The sequence below is a fragment of the Protomyctophum parallelum genome (genome assembly GCF_964188405.1).
Source record: "Protomyctophum parallelum genome assembly, chromosome: 20".
Lineage (NCBI taxonomy): Eukaryota > Metazoa > Chordata > Actinopteri > Myctophiformes > Myctophidae > Protomyctophum > Protomyctophum parallelum.
Genome location: NC_139718.1, coordinates 41,078,672 through 41,093,272, shown reverse-complemented (window position 1 = coordinate 41,093,272; position 14,601 = coordinate 41,078,672).

Sequence of the window (14,601 nt, the reverse complement as noted above, 5' to 3'; positions counted from 1 at the left end):
TGCTGCTGAAAGCCAAGTGCAGAGTAAGTATGTTTTATAAATATAATATATACTAACATATTATTAAGTAAACATGTATATCAAAAGTAGGAATTGAAAAAATCCCCAAAAGGTTCAATTAAATGGAGTACAAGGTACTCATATTTCCACTTTTTTATTGACACACACTAATAAACGTTCATATACTATACTAATTATATATCAATAAGTATGATATACTAATATAAAATATGATATATATATATAGTATATGCTCAGTAAACATTATGTTCAGAATAATCTGAAAGGTAGTCTTTGAAAGAGAAAAAAGTGGGCACACACTGGTCTGGTATAGCTAAAGATCACACACTGGTATAGCTAAAGAACACACACTGGTACAGCTAAAGAACACACAATGGTATAGCTAAAGAACACACACTGGTATAGCTAAAGAACACACACTGGTATAGCTAAAGAACACACACTGGTATAGCTAAAGAACACACACTGGTATAGCTAAAGAACACACACTGGTACAGCTAAAGAACACACACTGGTATATCTAAAGAACACACACTGGTATAGCTAAAGAACACACACTGGTATAGCTAAAGAACACACACTGGTATAGCTAAAGAACACACACTGGTATAGCTAAAGATCACACACTGGTATAGCTAAAGATCACACACTGGTATAGCTAAAGAACACACACTGGTATAGCTAAAGAACACACACTGGTATAGCTAAAGAACACACACTGGTATAGCTAAAGAACACACACTGGTATAGCTAAAGAACAAACACTGGTATAGCTAAAGTGCCAAGAATGTATTATAGGACGAAGAGAATACAGAAACCAATGTTTGGGCAGACAACTGACACATTAAGAATCTGACCATTAAGGTGAATGAAAGGTTTAGGTTTACAGTTTTCTGGATCCCCAAGGACCCTGTTTTTGGTGGAAATAGCAGATCTACACGTGCACAGCATGGCCCAGTTCAACACATTGCAAGAGATCTGTTATTTTTGAGTATTTAACTCATAAACCAACTAAATGTAAAAAGCGGCACACATTTGCGAACGCTGACGCGTTTCGGCAGAGCCTTCTTCAGAAGACTTTTTATGTCAGTCGTTCTCAAACATTTTAATGTCAAGGACCCCCAAAAATATATGTAATTGGCCGCCGACCCCCAGCTGAAAATAAGTTGTTCCATGGACCCCCCGGAAGCAAAGCAAAAAAACGCACTCTGAAAGAATATATATTCAAAGATTTGCACCATATTTTCACCTTTCACCATTCATCCTGAATGGGTTAATGTTAGATAGGGTGTTTCTGTGTGGATGTATGGGCTGCCTGTCATCCTGAATGGGTTAATGTTAGATAGGGTGTTTCTGTGTGGATGTATGGGCTGCCTGTCATCCTGAATGGGTTAATGTTAGATAGGGTGTTTCTGTGTGGATGTATGGGCTGTCATCCTGAATGGGTTAATGTTAGATAGGGTGTTTCTGTGTGGATGTATGGGCTGTCATCCTGAATGGGTTAATGTTAGATAGGGTGTTTCTGTGTGGATGTATGGGCTGTCATCCTGAATGGGTTAATGTTAGATAGGGTGTTTCTGTGTGGATGTACAGTATGGGCTGTAAAGGCCAGAAAGTGTTTTGCTACTCCGTAAGTGCTCCTTCGTATATGACGATGATGTCACCTGCATACCCTCTATTGGCTTAATATAATATTATGCTTTTATAATATTTAAACTGATAATGCTCCTCCTGTGTTGACAGACAAACCGAAGGTGGCCTTCTCTGTCGGTTTGGGTGATGATGGACAAGTTGGACCGTATGGACCAACTTGGACCACTCTGATCTACAAGAAGGTCTTCACTAACGTCGGCAACGCCTACAATCCATCTACAGGTAGTGCAAAGGGTTTTTACTTAAGTAAAAGTATCAATACTGCAATATTAGAACTACTCTGTTACAAGTAAAAGTCCGGAATTCAAAATGTGCTTGAGTAAAAGTAAAAAGGTACTTAAAGTAGTACAAGTGAAAGTATTCATTATGCAGAATATACGTGCCATTTCAAGTTTTCAAATGTATATTAAAAAAACCTTTTGAAAATAGCAGATATACAAGCTTGTAGATTCGCTATTTTCAAATGGCCTAAATGTGGCTGAAGTGGTTAATATTGTTTTATAATAATATGTTTTGTAATAATAATCAAAATCTACAAAGTAACTAGTGACTAAAATCATCAAATAAATGTAGTGGAGTAAAAGTACAATATTTATATCCAAGTAAAAGTATTGGAAATTGGAAATACTCAAGTAAACTACAAATACCACAACATTGTACTTAAGTACACGGTGTTTAAGTAAATGTACTTAGTTACTTTCCAGCACTGTGTGTTTCACATTGAAAGCAACAGTCCAGAGGGGATGAGGAAAGTAACCTCTTAACTCACACAACTTGTAGATCTGACTTTTTAAATTAAGGTTTTTATTTTTATAACTGTATTTTTATATTCTATTAATGTAATGTGTTCTCTCATCCTGTGTTCTCAGGGGTATTCTCTGCGCCGGTCAGAGGACTCTATCACTTCACATATGCTGCATTTAACTGGGGGTCATCAGAGTATTTCTGTGTCGACATGTATAAGAATGAGCAGAGCATCTTACATAACTGTGGATTCAATAGTGGAGGTAAGGAACAGATATCTAGTGGAATGATGGTAGAGCTGGAGGAGGGAGACACTGTTGACATGCGTTTACGTCCATGGGACAGGCTGTATGATGACTCAAACAACCACTCTGTGTTCAATGGTGTTCTGGTCTATTCTATGTAACACTGTCTGCTACTCCATTACTTTATACAGTGTTCTGCTCTATTCTATGTAACACTGTCTGCTAATGGTACCATTACTTTATAGTGTTCTGGTCTATGCTATGTAACACTGTCTGCTACTGGTACCATTACTTTATACAGTGTTCTGGTCTATGCTATGTAACACTGTCTGCTACTGGTACCATTAGTTTATACAGTGTTCTGGTCTATGCTATGTAACACTGTCTGCTACTGGTACCATTACTTTATAGAGTGTTCCCAATAAACACATTGAAAAGCATTGTTGTCTGTTGTATGTTTTACTTTACAGGCGACACACACATACTACAAACACAGTGTTCTATTTCACCAACAGTCCGTGTTGGATTTTACAGTTACTTGTATTGTAAATTAAAGAGCCTGTTGTATTATGCAAATCACAGAGCAGAGGCTAGACGGTCAATGACACACATTTTAACAGCCCATTTCTGCACGGCGGCAGAAGCAGCAGCAGTGATAAACAATAATGTATGTCTTACCTATATTTGGGAGAAAGTGCCTTCCCTTTCCCCATGAATTAATCCACCCGGGCAATAGTTTATTAAATGAGTTTGCAGCATGCTCTGCAGCTCATGTGAACAGAGGTGCAACCATTAACAGGTTCCTGCAGTCACACAGTACCTGTTTGTTACAAAGGTTCCTACTACCTAAGCAACAGACAACCATTTTTTACCACTTTTTTACCACCACCACCAGGGGGTGCTGCAGTGGCCTCAGCACCCCACCTTCCTGTGCCCTTGGTGCCGATAAGCTGTATACTCTGTATACCCTCAAGCCCTGCACCCTCACTGACTTAAGTGACGTCAGCTGTAAGTGCTTGAGGGGGAGAGGCTGCAAGAGCTCCACATGGTAGTGAAAGGAATGGGACAGCACTTTGAAGATGAGTCCGTCATTCATGACACTTTACATCACTTTGAGAACCCTTACGGTCCTTATTTACACTCAGTGCTTTAAACAGAGGTTTACTTTCTTACATACAAAACAAAACCAGGGGGTCCCTATATAGCCAAGATTGTTGGGAACCAAATGGACCCTTAGCTGAATGTTAATTTGAATTGAATTGAAACTCAGCGTACAAAAGGAACCAAATGGACCCTTATACGAAGTAACGGGTCCATTTGGTTCCGTTTGCACGCTCGAATCGATACAACAGCATACAGGGGCTTCGAAATCAAAACGGTATCAAATGAGGGTCCGTGGCCCCCGCGGCCTATGGCCTCTGTCTGTCTGTCTCTCTGTCTGTCTGTCTGTCTATCTGTCTGCCTGCCCTCATTTTAATGCAAACAAAAGTGAAAAGACAGAACACATCTTAAAAGATAGAAAATAAAGAACAGCATAGCGGCTATGCGGCTAGGAGAAAGACACAACGAAGCAGGCAAGTCTCTTGATACTTGAAAGAATATCCAGCCATCACAGCCAGCGCAATGGCAGTGCTGCTCCCCTTTTCCACAACCTACCTGTGAGCTTAGCTTTTCAAGCCTGACTTGAAAATGAAGAGCTCCGTGTCTGTTTGTCCAGCATCCAGCCAGGATAAAAACTCTTTGTTCAGGAAAACAAGCTCAAGGTTCACACTAAGACAGAACTTGTCAAAAATATTTACTTTTCTTTTTATCAATTGTTTTTTACGATTTTCTTTGTACAAAAGTGCTCAAGTTTAAGACCATTGTATTGTGGCAAAAGATTTTTGTTCTTGTTTTTACAACTCCTTTTTTTATTTTATATTAGAAGTATTACTTTGCATTGACAAATTGAACATGTGTGTGCTACATTTTGTATGAGTTTTCAAAAATAAATTGGTGAAACTGAGGCACTGTCTCTGTCCTTTTCTTTCTCTTTAAAGTAATTTGACGAGTGCTGTCATGTGTGTTTTTAAAAGTATATTGGGTTCATATATATATATATATATATATATATATATATATATATATATATCATATATTATATATACAGTATATACACACACCATATATCTAGGTGTGCCCCGAGATTTATAGGCTATGAAAAGTGTGCCCCGGGACAAAAAAGGTTGAGAGACACTGGCATAGCCTACATACTGTAGTAGTATGTCAAAAAGTGGAGTGATAGAATATTGTGTGCAGGGTGGCAGCATGGCCTCTAGGTGGTGCTATAGTGAGGGATTTTACACTAGATTGCAGGTTCCCAAACGTTGAAGCCCCAAATAGCCCCCAAGCCCAAAGCATCAGGCTTTACAGAACAGTGGCTGCAAATACAATACAATTAGCAGCTCTATGAATTTATTTTCATAGAGACCTTTAAACATTCATCTCACGGCTCTTGTGTTTTATGAAGCATCATAATTATGTCCCTGGACTTCAGAGTTCAAAGTCTGAGCTTCAAAAACAAGACTAGTACAGTAACAGTAACAGCTCAGCATGTGGACATGACGTCCAGATAGTGGACCTTCTGCTCTCGGTCCGTCAGCTGTACGTGTGGTCAGCTGTCTGTGTGGTCAGCTGTCTGTGTGGTCAGCTGTCTGCGTTGGCTTTTCTGTTTGCAGTAGCAGAAAAAGGTAAGAAAGAAACACATATAGGCCTATGCATAGTTTCACACGCACGCACAAGTGAGCTTGTAGATCTGCTATTTAATTGCACCAAAGGGTATAGTTAACTTAAAACCAGCTTGTGACAGAATGCACAAACTGCACCTTAGATTGAGCAAGAAAATGTCACTCCCACACCCCCACACTTCACAGTAGACTGCTACTGCCACCCTACTGTGCACGACTTTAAGCACTATTTTCACCAACAGCTAATGAAATGCCCAACATTGGGATGCTTGATCAAAATGTGGGGGACTCGATTTAGTAGAAGTTTTGTCTTAAACCAAAGTCTTGTTGCCATTAATGTTTGTGTGCTATGAAGTGTGGATGCATTAATGGAGATTATTGTCTATACCAGGCTGTTTAGGTTGCTGTGTAGTGTTACTGCTGTGTTTATTGTGTGTTTCTGTGTAGTGTTACTGCTGTGTTTATTGTGTTTCTGTGTAGTGTTACTGCTGTGTTTATTGTGTGTTTCTGTGTAGCGTTACTGCTGTGTTTATTGTGTTTCTGTGTAGTGTTACTGCTGTGTTTATTGTGTGTTTCTGTGTAGTGTTACTGCTGTGTTTATTGTGTGTTTCTGTGTAGTGTTACTGCTGTGTTTATTGTGTGATTCTGTGTAGTGTTACTGCTGTGTGTGGGGGGGGGGGGCACACAGCTGTGATATTGTCAAGTGGAAAAACTGCATGCCTGTCCAAAAACCTTCATTTGTTTTGTAGTAGTAATAGTTATCATTTAGTCACAAGCTCTTGCTAATACTTTTCTTTTATTAAACATTTATAAAACACAGGCACACTGAACCACTTTCAACGTCCTATTTTGGGCATGTCATTATTGTTATTATATATTTACATTTACTTTGCCCGGTAAGCATAATAGATTCACTTATTTTTTGTTTAACGCTGTGGTGTGATCAAGCAGGACGTTAATTCACGAAAAAACAAGTTCAAATATGGAGTTAAGCAATTCTCTCTCTCTCTCTCTCTCTCTCTCTCTCTCTCTCTCTCTCTCTCTCTCTCTCTCTCTCTCTCTCTCTCTCTCTCTCTCTCTCTCTCTCTGAGGGCGTGCATGGTGCATCAGGTTTCAACTGGATCTTTGGCGTTGTGGGGAAGTTGGCAGCTGCAGCTACAGGTGCTGATGCAATTCTTCTTGTGTTTGTGTGTGTGTGTGTGTGTGTGTGTGTGTGTGTGTGTGTGTGTGTGTGTGTGTGTGTGTGTGTGTGTGTGTGTGTGCAATTGTGTGCAATTGTGTTTGCACACAATTGTGTGTGCAATTGTGTGCAATTCTTCGTGTGTGTGTGTGTGTGTGTGTGTGTGTGTGTGTGTGTGTGTGTGTGTGTGTGTGTGTGTGTGCGTGCATGCGCATGCGTGTGTGTGTGAAGAACGAGTTCATTTGAAAAGAGGGCCTGTACATCAGAAGCATGTTGAGCCCTGTGAGTAAATAGTGCACTCACAGTGTGATGCACTCAGTCAGCCCAAAGGGCCCTATTTTCCTCACCCCTTACCAAGTACATTTCAATACAAAAGGCTTTATTGGCATGAGGAAACATACGTTTACATTGCCAAAGCAAAAAGTGGAACAATACAATCAAAACTATATGTACAATTGAAAGACAGAATCTCCAATACATCAATTTCTAAGATCACTCGATGCACACAATGATAGTCTTAGGGTTCCATTTGATAACTTATCCCTAAACTTCTTTGCCTTTTTTTACTATAAAAAAACCCCATTTTGGAATAGTTCAAATAGACAATCTAAGCTCACAAAACGTGTCGATGTAGGTCGGTTGGTCGTCTCTCAGCTGTCTCTCCTACACTGTGTCCTACACTAAACTGTCTCCTACACTGTGTCCTACACTAAACTGTCTCCTACACTGTCTCCTACACTGTGTCCTACACTAAACTGTCTCCTACACTGTCTCCTACACTGTGTCCTACACTAAACTGTCTCCTACACTGTGTCCTACACTAAACTGTCTCCTACACTGTGTCCTACACTAAACTGTCTCCTACACTGTGTCCTACACTAAACTGTCTCCTACACTGTGTCCTACACTGTGTCCTACACTAAACTGTCTCCTACACTGTGTCCTACACTAAACTTTCTCCTACACTGTGTCCTACACTGTGTCCTAAACTGTGTCCTACACTGTGTCCTAAACTGTGTCCTACACTGTGTCCTAAACTGTGTCCTACACTGTGTCCCTCTCAGCTTGCTGTCTGTCCATGTCTCTGTGCTGCAGGTGAGATAGGAGACTGGAGGAGGAGACCTGTCAGAGACCAGGTGAGATAGGAGACTGGAGGAGGAGACCTGTCAGAGACCAGGTGAGATAGGAGACTGGAGGAGGAGACCTGTCAGAGACCAGGTGAGATAGGAGACTGGAGGAGGAGACCTGTCAGAGACCAGGTGAGATAGGAGACTGGAGGAGGAGACCTGTCAGAGACCAGGTGAGCTATGAGACTGGAGGAGGAGACCTGTCAGCGGCTCTTCAACCAACACCTGACAGGAACCAGGCTGGGAGACAAAGTCAACCAGCAGCTCCACTGTCAGTAGGGAACTCCAGGTCCAGAGGAAAGACATATTACACTTTGCTTTTTAACCACATTGACTCTATAGCAGGGCTACTTAACTTAAGATGGCTCAGGGGCCACTCAGCAACTATAGCAGGGCTACTTAACTTAAGATGGCTCAGGGGCCACTCAGCAACTATAGCAGGGCTACTTAACTTAAGATGACTCAGGGGCCACTCAGCAACTATAGCAGGGCTACTTAACTTAACTTAAGATGGCTCAGGGGCCACTCAGCAACTATAGCAGGGCTACTTAACTTAAGATGGCTTATGCTAAAAATGTCAGTATTGTTTTGAAATGTTTACACATGTATTTTGTAACAGAGACTTCACGACTAGTCAAAAAATTAAGGAAACCCACAGTAAAAAGCCACATTTCCATCTATAAGGCGAAACCTCAATGAACAAAAACATTGTGATTAATGCTGAAGTTACAAAATGAGTCTTCATTCACAACATGTGAAGAGAACATTATAATGAACAGATTATCACTGATAAATATGAATAAATAAGAAAAGTGTTCAATACTCAATTCTCTTGGAACAAACTATTACAATAGCTACAGTAGTGAGTATAGGGTGGAAGTAGATCATGGTGGGCCTTTATTAACAATTCTTATGTCTTTCTTTTGTAGCAGAATAAGGAAGGAGCAGTGCTACTCAACCCGCGGCCCGTGGGCCACATGAAGGAAGGAGCAGTGCTACTCAACCCGCGGCCCGTGGGCCACATGCGGCCCCTGATTAATGTGATCAGCTGCCGTTGTTATATAAAATAATACGGTTGTGGTGAGTTTCAAATGTGTCTTCATAGGTAAATTAAATGATCACTTAATAATATAGAATTATAGATGATTTCTTCAACAGACATAATGCACAATGTTTTGTGTTCATGTACATCTTCTCTGTCTAACCCTGTAAGACCCAACGTTGCAATAATACAACATATTTTAATTCATTCATTCATTCATTACATTTTTTATGTTATTTTTTCACCTAAATGTCATCATTGATGTTCATTGCAATGCCATTGGTCATGATATTTACATATAAATACCCCCCAGAGGATGAAATTCACACAAATAAAAAATCTCTGGAAACCTATGACCTTTGATCTTTAGCCCTGATAAAAGTAAGTAAAATAACTGTCATATATGGGGTTTTTTGTGATCATTAGAATGTCTAGAACATGTTTTATTTATTATTGTGAAAGATATCCCCCAAATATAAATTATTAATTTATTATTATTATTTTAATAATTATTATAAATGGGTATAATATTTGCATAAAACTTTTACATAATTTCCTCTGATAAGTCCTATAGTAGTAAAAAGTAGTAGTAAGGTTGAAATCTCTTTTTTTTTCTTTTTTTTTTTTTTTTTTTTAAGATATTTTTTTGTGGCTTACGCCTTTTATTGATTTTTGAAGGGACAGACAGTAGGCTGACAGGAAACGGGAGAGAGATGGGGGGATGACATGCAGTAAAGGCCGTGTCGGGTCCGGGAGTCGAACCCGCGGCACACTGCGACTGGATTACCAGTCCGGTGCCCAGACCGTTACGCTACGGCCTGGGCCTCTCTTTTTTGCAGTAGAAATTATCTAGACGTTTGTATGGAGACCAGTATTTATTCTGTCCACTGATTTATTTTTTTAAATCAGTAAATAGTTGAAAAATCTAATATAATTATGAATATCCCTAAATTTAGATATTTGTATTTATTATTTAATAAATGTACAGTAGTACTATGGTTGGTATGAGTCTCTGTTCTTTACTATACTATTATCTATGTACTTATTTAAACAAGTATCTACCTATACAGAGGTGAAGTGTAGTGTAGTTTGGCGGAGCCTGGTGGTGATACTATCATATTGCTACGTCGCAGGTCTATATTGAGTGACACTCGAAAATTTATGAAATCCACATGTCCTTGTTTGTACTTTTCACACTTGGACTATAGCAAACAAAACACAAACTGTCCAGAGATCATGTGTACCAATTTTTCTGAGATTTGGACAAAGTTTGTAGGAGGAGGAGCCAAAAGTGTGTTTGAGAAAATTAAAAATGGCGGAAAGTCTATAATGACGCAAATGGGCGTGGCCTATATGGGGAGATGCGTCATGACCCAAGGAATCCAGGAACAAAATATTTTTTTTACGGTTCAAGAGTTATAAGCCAAAACGTAAAGTGGGCTGTTATAGTGCCACCATGAGGCCGACCAAATTTTCGTAATTATTATGAACCTCCCTGCCAAGTCTTGTAACTATAGCCGTTATGGTGTCAGAGAAAAAAATACTTGAGTTGGACTTTTAGATCTTCTCATGTTAAGTGAATGGGGAGAATTAATTCACTAATTAATTAATATCAATTAAACTATACAACATTTCTCTTAGCAATGAGAAAGCACAATTGTAACACCAAGTGTTACAATTACAATAGTCTGGTTGAACCACACTAATAATAACAATAATAATAAAGTGTTACAATTACAATAGTCTGGTTGGGCAACCACACTAAATCTAGCTTTGGGGATGCGTCAGAGCTGGATTCCTGAATGGGAAATTCTGGGCACAAGCCCTGCAGGGCTTAAAGGACCACTTCACCACTTTTCAACCTATCTTCATATAATAGGTCCACACTAATAATCATGAACAAATGGCGCAATTTTTTTCTACTCAGTCTGTGTCTCATAGGAGGGCTGTGGGCAGTTCAGAAACTGTCTTCCAATGACATCATCAATGGGGAATACAAGGCTTACAAGCTAATAGAAACTGCAGGCTTTCTAGTCCTGAAAAGTTGCAATGCGAAAATGGAAGCCATCGTTCTCACGATAATGAAAATCTAAACATCTTTGTAAAATAAATCTTGTTTAAAAACAAATCTGCCTAATGATGATGTCACTGGAAGACGGTTTCTAAACTGCCCACAGCCCTCCTATGAGACACAGACTGAGTAGAAAAAGATCGTGCCATTTTATCATAATTATTAGTGAAGACCTATTATATGAAGATACGTTGAAAAGTGGTCCTTTAAAGAGCAGGGTGGCACTGTAGAGAATTAGGCCAATTAAGTCAGAGGCATTCACCCTGGAAATCTTAATTATAGCGGCTCTCATATAACGTTATGCAGTGTTACATAACAATAAATAATAAAGTTCCAAATTTGGAATGGATCGGACATTCCGTTCGTGATTTATGGCATTTTTGGTAAATTAGGCCCCTCCTACTATATCTTCGGACGACGATTACGGCCGAACGATACGCACTACCAACATTCTGCAGTTGGTGTTTTAATCGGATAGGTCCGGAGATTATGTGTGCCGATTTTTGTGAGATTTGGACAAAATCTGTAGGAGGAATGGGCGTGAGTAAGGCTATGGACCAGAGCTACATCCCTACCTGCTTTCTCTGCACCATTAAGGCCGTTTCCAAATGTTAAAATGTAAAAGACCAATATTATTATGAAGAAAACAAGATGTTAAGACCGCTAAATCAAATAGAATAAAGTTGTTTATTCTTCTGTTTATGGCTTCTGAATGTAGGTCTTTTAACATGTAAAGTCTATGGAGTGACGTCACGTCAACAGGAGTGAGGACTGCAGGAAATAAAATAACACATAATTATGCTCCCAAAACATGCACAAAACATTACAAAATAAAAGTGTCAATAAATAATATGGCATGTGAGGGATCTTTGGTGGAATGCATTCATTCACTTGTATATCTTATATACCTGCTACATCATTTTGACTAAAACCTGTCAGCTCAATAAAATGTGTCCTAATTTGTCATTGAACTTTTATTTAAAATCGTTGGTGTTGGTGTTCTTAAAACTCGACAGTTGTGTGTTGTGTAACTTTAGAGAGATCATGACATGATAGAAGGGAAACTGCATAAGCGTGTGTGTGTGTGTGTGTGTGTGTGTGTGTGTGTGTGTGTGTGGGGGTGTGTATACAGTGTGAGCTGTCAAAATAACAGTGCTGTCATCGTTTAGGGTAGTGAAGATAGGAACTCAGTGTGTTGTGAACAGGTCAAAAATCTGCAGGAAGAATTGAAGTCATAAAGGTACAGATGGCTGTAGCGAGGCATTCTGAAAACATTGAGGTCCAAAATGGAGACCAAGACGAAACAGATTACGAGAATGACACCACCGTCACTGCAAGAAGAACTAATGTAGAAATGTCTGGAGAAGGACATTATGAGAGTCTTGATCTGCACAAGATAGGTGATGCCGTCTATGCAGATCTACGGACCAAGAAGAAGCTGTCTGGTAAGAGATATTACTAAGACTAAAAATCACCAATACAAACACGTTTTAACCTTTTAATTTAAACCATAGGTTCTCCCACAGTATGTATATGTTTGTGTGCAGAGATGGGCAAAATACTTTTTTTTTATACAAAATACAAATACTGGGTCAAAAATTTTATCTAAATACAAAATACAAATACTGGTCTGAGAAATGTATTTGAGATACAAATACGTATTTTGTATTTTGAAAATACATGAACATACATTTTCATGAACATGTGTATAATGATAAGTAAATTCATAATTGATTGCCAAATATTAAATTAATCAGAATGTCTAATACATTGAGGATTATTAAGAAGAACTTGAAGATATGAGCCTTGTGAGGTTAGTCTCCAACAACTGAAGGCCCGCCCTATTCTGCCTCTCATTTGTGGTTCAATTTGAGTGTGTAAGCTTTGATTGATTGATTGATTGAAATGTATTAACAGTTTGCAGAATTACAGTACATTTCAAGCGAAATATCTATACAAAAACTGTTAACTGTGAGTGGACGACCCAATTTAAGCATTACACTTGTTTACATGAGGGTCCACCATATTCAATTCATCAAAACATTTAGAGTCGTACAAATAGACACTTCTATATAAATAACAGAACAGGAATTCATCATAAAGGAAGCAAAAAGGGAAAAGAAACGTATACAGTGAGGGGAAAAAAAGGGGGGGGGGATTCAGATTTTCCGGGGGCCAGTTTCGAAATGCAGCAGAAGGAGTCAAGGGATTCACATGTCTTAATGACTGTTGGTAGGGCGTTCCACATTTTGGTGGTATAGGAGCGAAAATAATTTAGTCCCTTGTTTGTATCTGGGTTGCACATGGTTTGTTGCACTCCCTCTGGTGTTGTGGGTGTGGACCATAGACTGTAAAAAATATGGACAAAGCGTTCCCCGGGTCTAACATGAACGTAAAATGAAGCCTGAAATCCCTTGCATTCTAATGCACTGTAAGTCGCCATCTTTCAAGATCCGTTTTGGCCCAGCTGGCCATTGGCTGGCCCAGACAACGAGGCGGGACTTCCCCCCTTCTTCTCCGTTGGTTTTTATTTTGACTCGAGTGGGTGGGGACTCCCGATCATAGACTGTAACGGTAGCCACGCCCCTCAGATCATACGCGACTTTATGGTCATTTATTTTATAAATGGGACCATAATTTTCCAAAAAGAATATTATGACATTAGAAATGAGACTTTAAACTAGTGACTGGAAGAAAGTATTCATGACCATGTTTATTAAGGTAATACAGTCTAGGTGAAGTTGGGCCCAAATACATGGGCCTCTATGGAGCTATGGGGCTTTTTGGGTCCAGTCCAGCGCCACAACAGGCCATTATATGAACTACCGATTTCAAATGAGGCTTCACAAAATATCTGGCTGACTGCCCCCCTGGTGTGGACTTTGTTTACATTAAGGAAGTATTTAGACAGGTACATGGGTATCTTGGTGGTGTATCGAATCTTGTGGACCAGACCCATTGCTAGATGCTGTACTCTGTCGTCGACCCTAAGCCATCCCAGCCTGTCAAAGTGGGCAGGGGTGAGGTGGGTTCGGGGGGGGGGGGGAGGCCAAGTAGGAGCCTGACCAGTTTGTTTTGGGAGGTCTGGAGCCTTGTTTTAAGGGCCTTTGAGGTGCTGTGGTACCAAGAGGTGCATGCATAGTGATAAAATTGCCACCAACGTAATCAAAAAAGTCAATCAAAGAACAAGATTCCTTTACAGGATCTCCTCACTGGTCAACAAAATCACCTTGAAGACCTTAACAGGAGCCCTCGTACAAGGTTTCTTTGACTATGCATGCACCTCCTGGTACCACAGCACCTCAAAGGCCCTTAAAACAAGGCTCCAGACCTCCCAAAACAAACTGATCAGGCTTCTACTTGGCCTCACCCCCCGAACCCACCTCATCCCTGCCCACTTTGACAGGCTGGGATGGCTTAGGGTCGACGACAGAGTACAGCATCTTGCAATGGGTCTGGTCCACAAGATTCGATACACCACCAAGATACCCATGTACCTGTCTAAATACTTCCTTAATGTAAACGAAGTCCACACCCACAACACCAGAGGGAGTGCAACAAACCATGTACAACCCAGATTCGGAACAAACAAGGGACTAAATTACGCCCTACCAACAGTCATTAAGACATATGAATCCCTTGACTCCTTCAAAACCGCTCTCAAAGGGCACCTACGGACAGCTGCAATTCGAAACTGGCCCCCATAAAATCTGAATCCTACAGTTTAAACCTGAGGCAGTGTAAATGTTTAACATGTGTCCATTTGAGAATAAAATTACATTAAAACAAAAA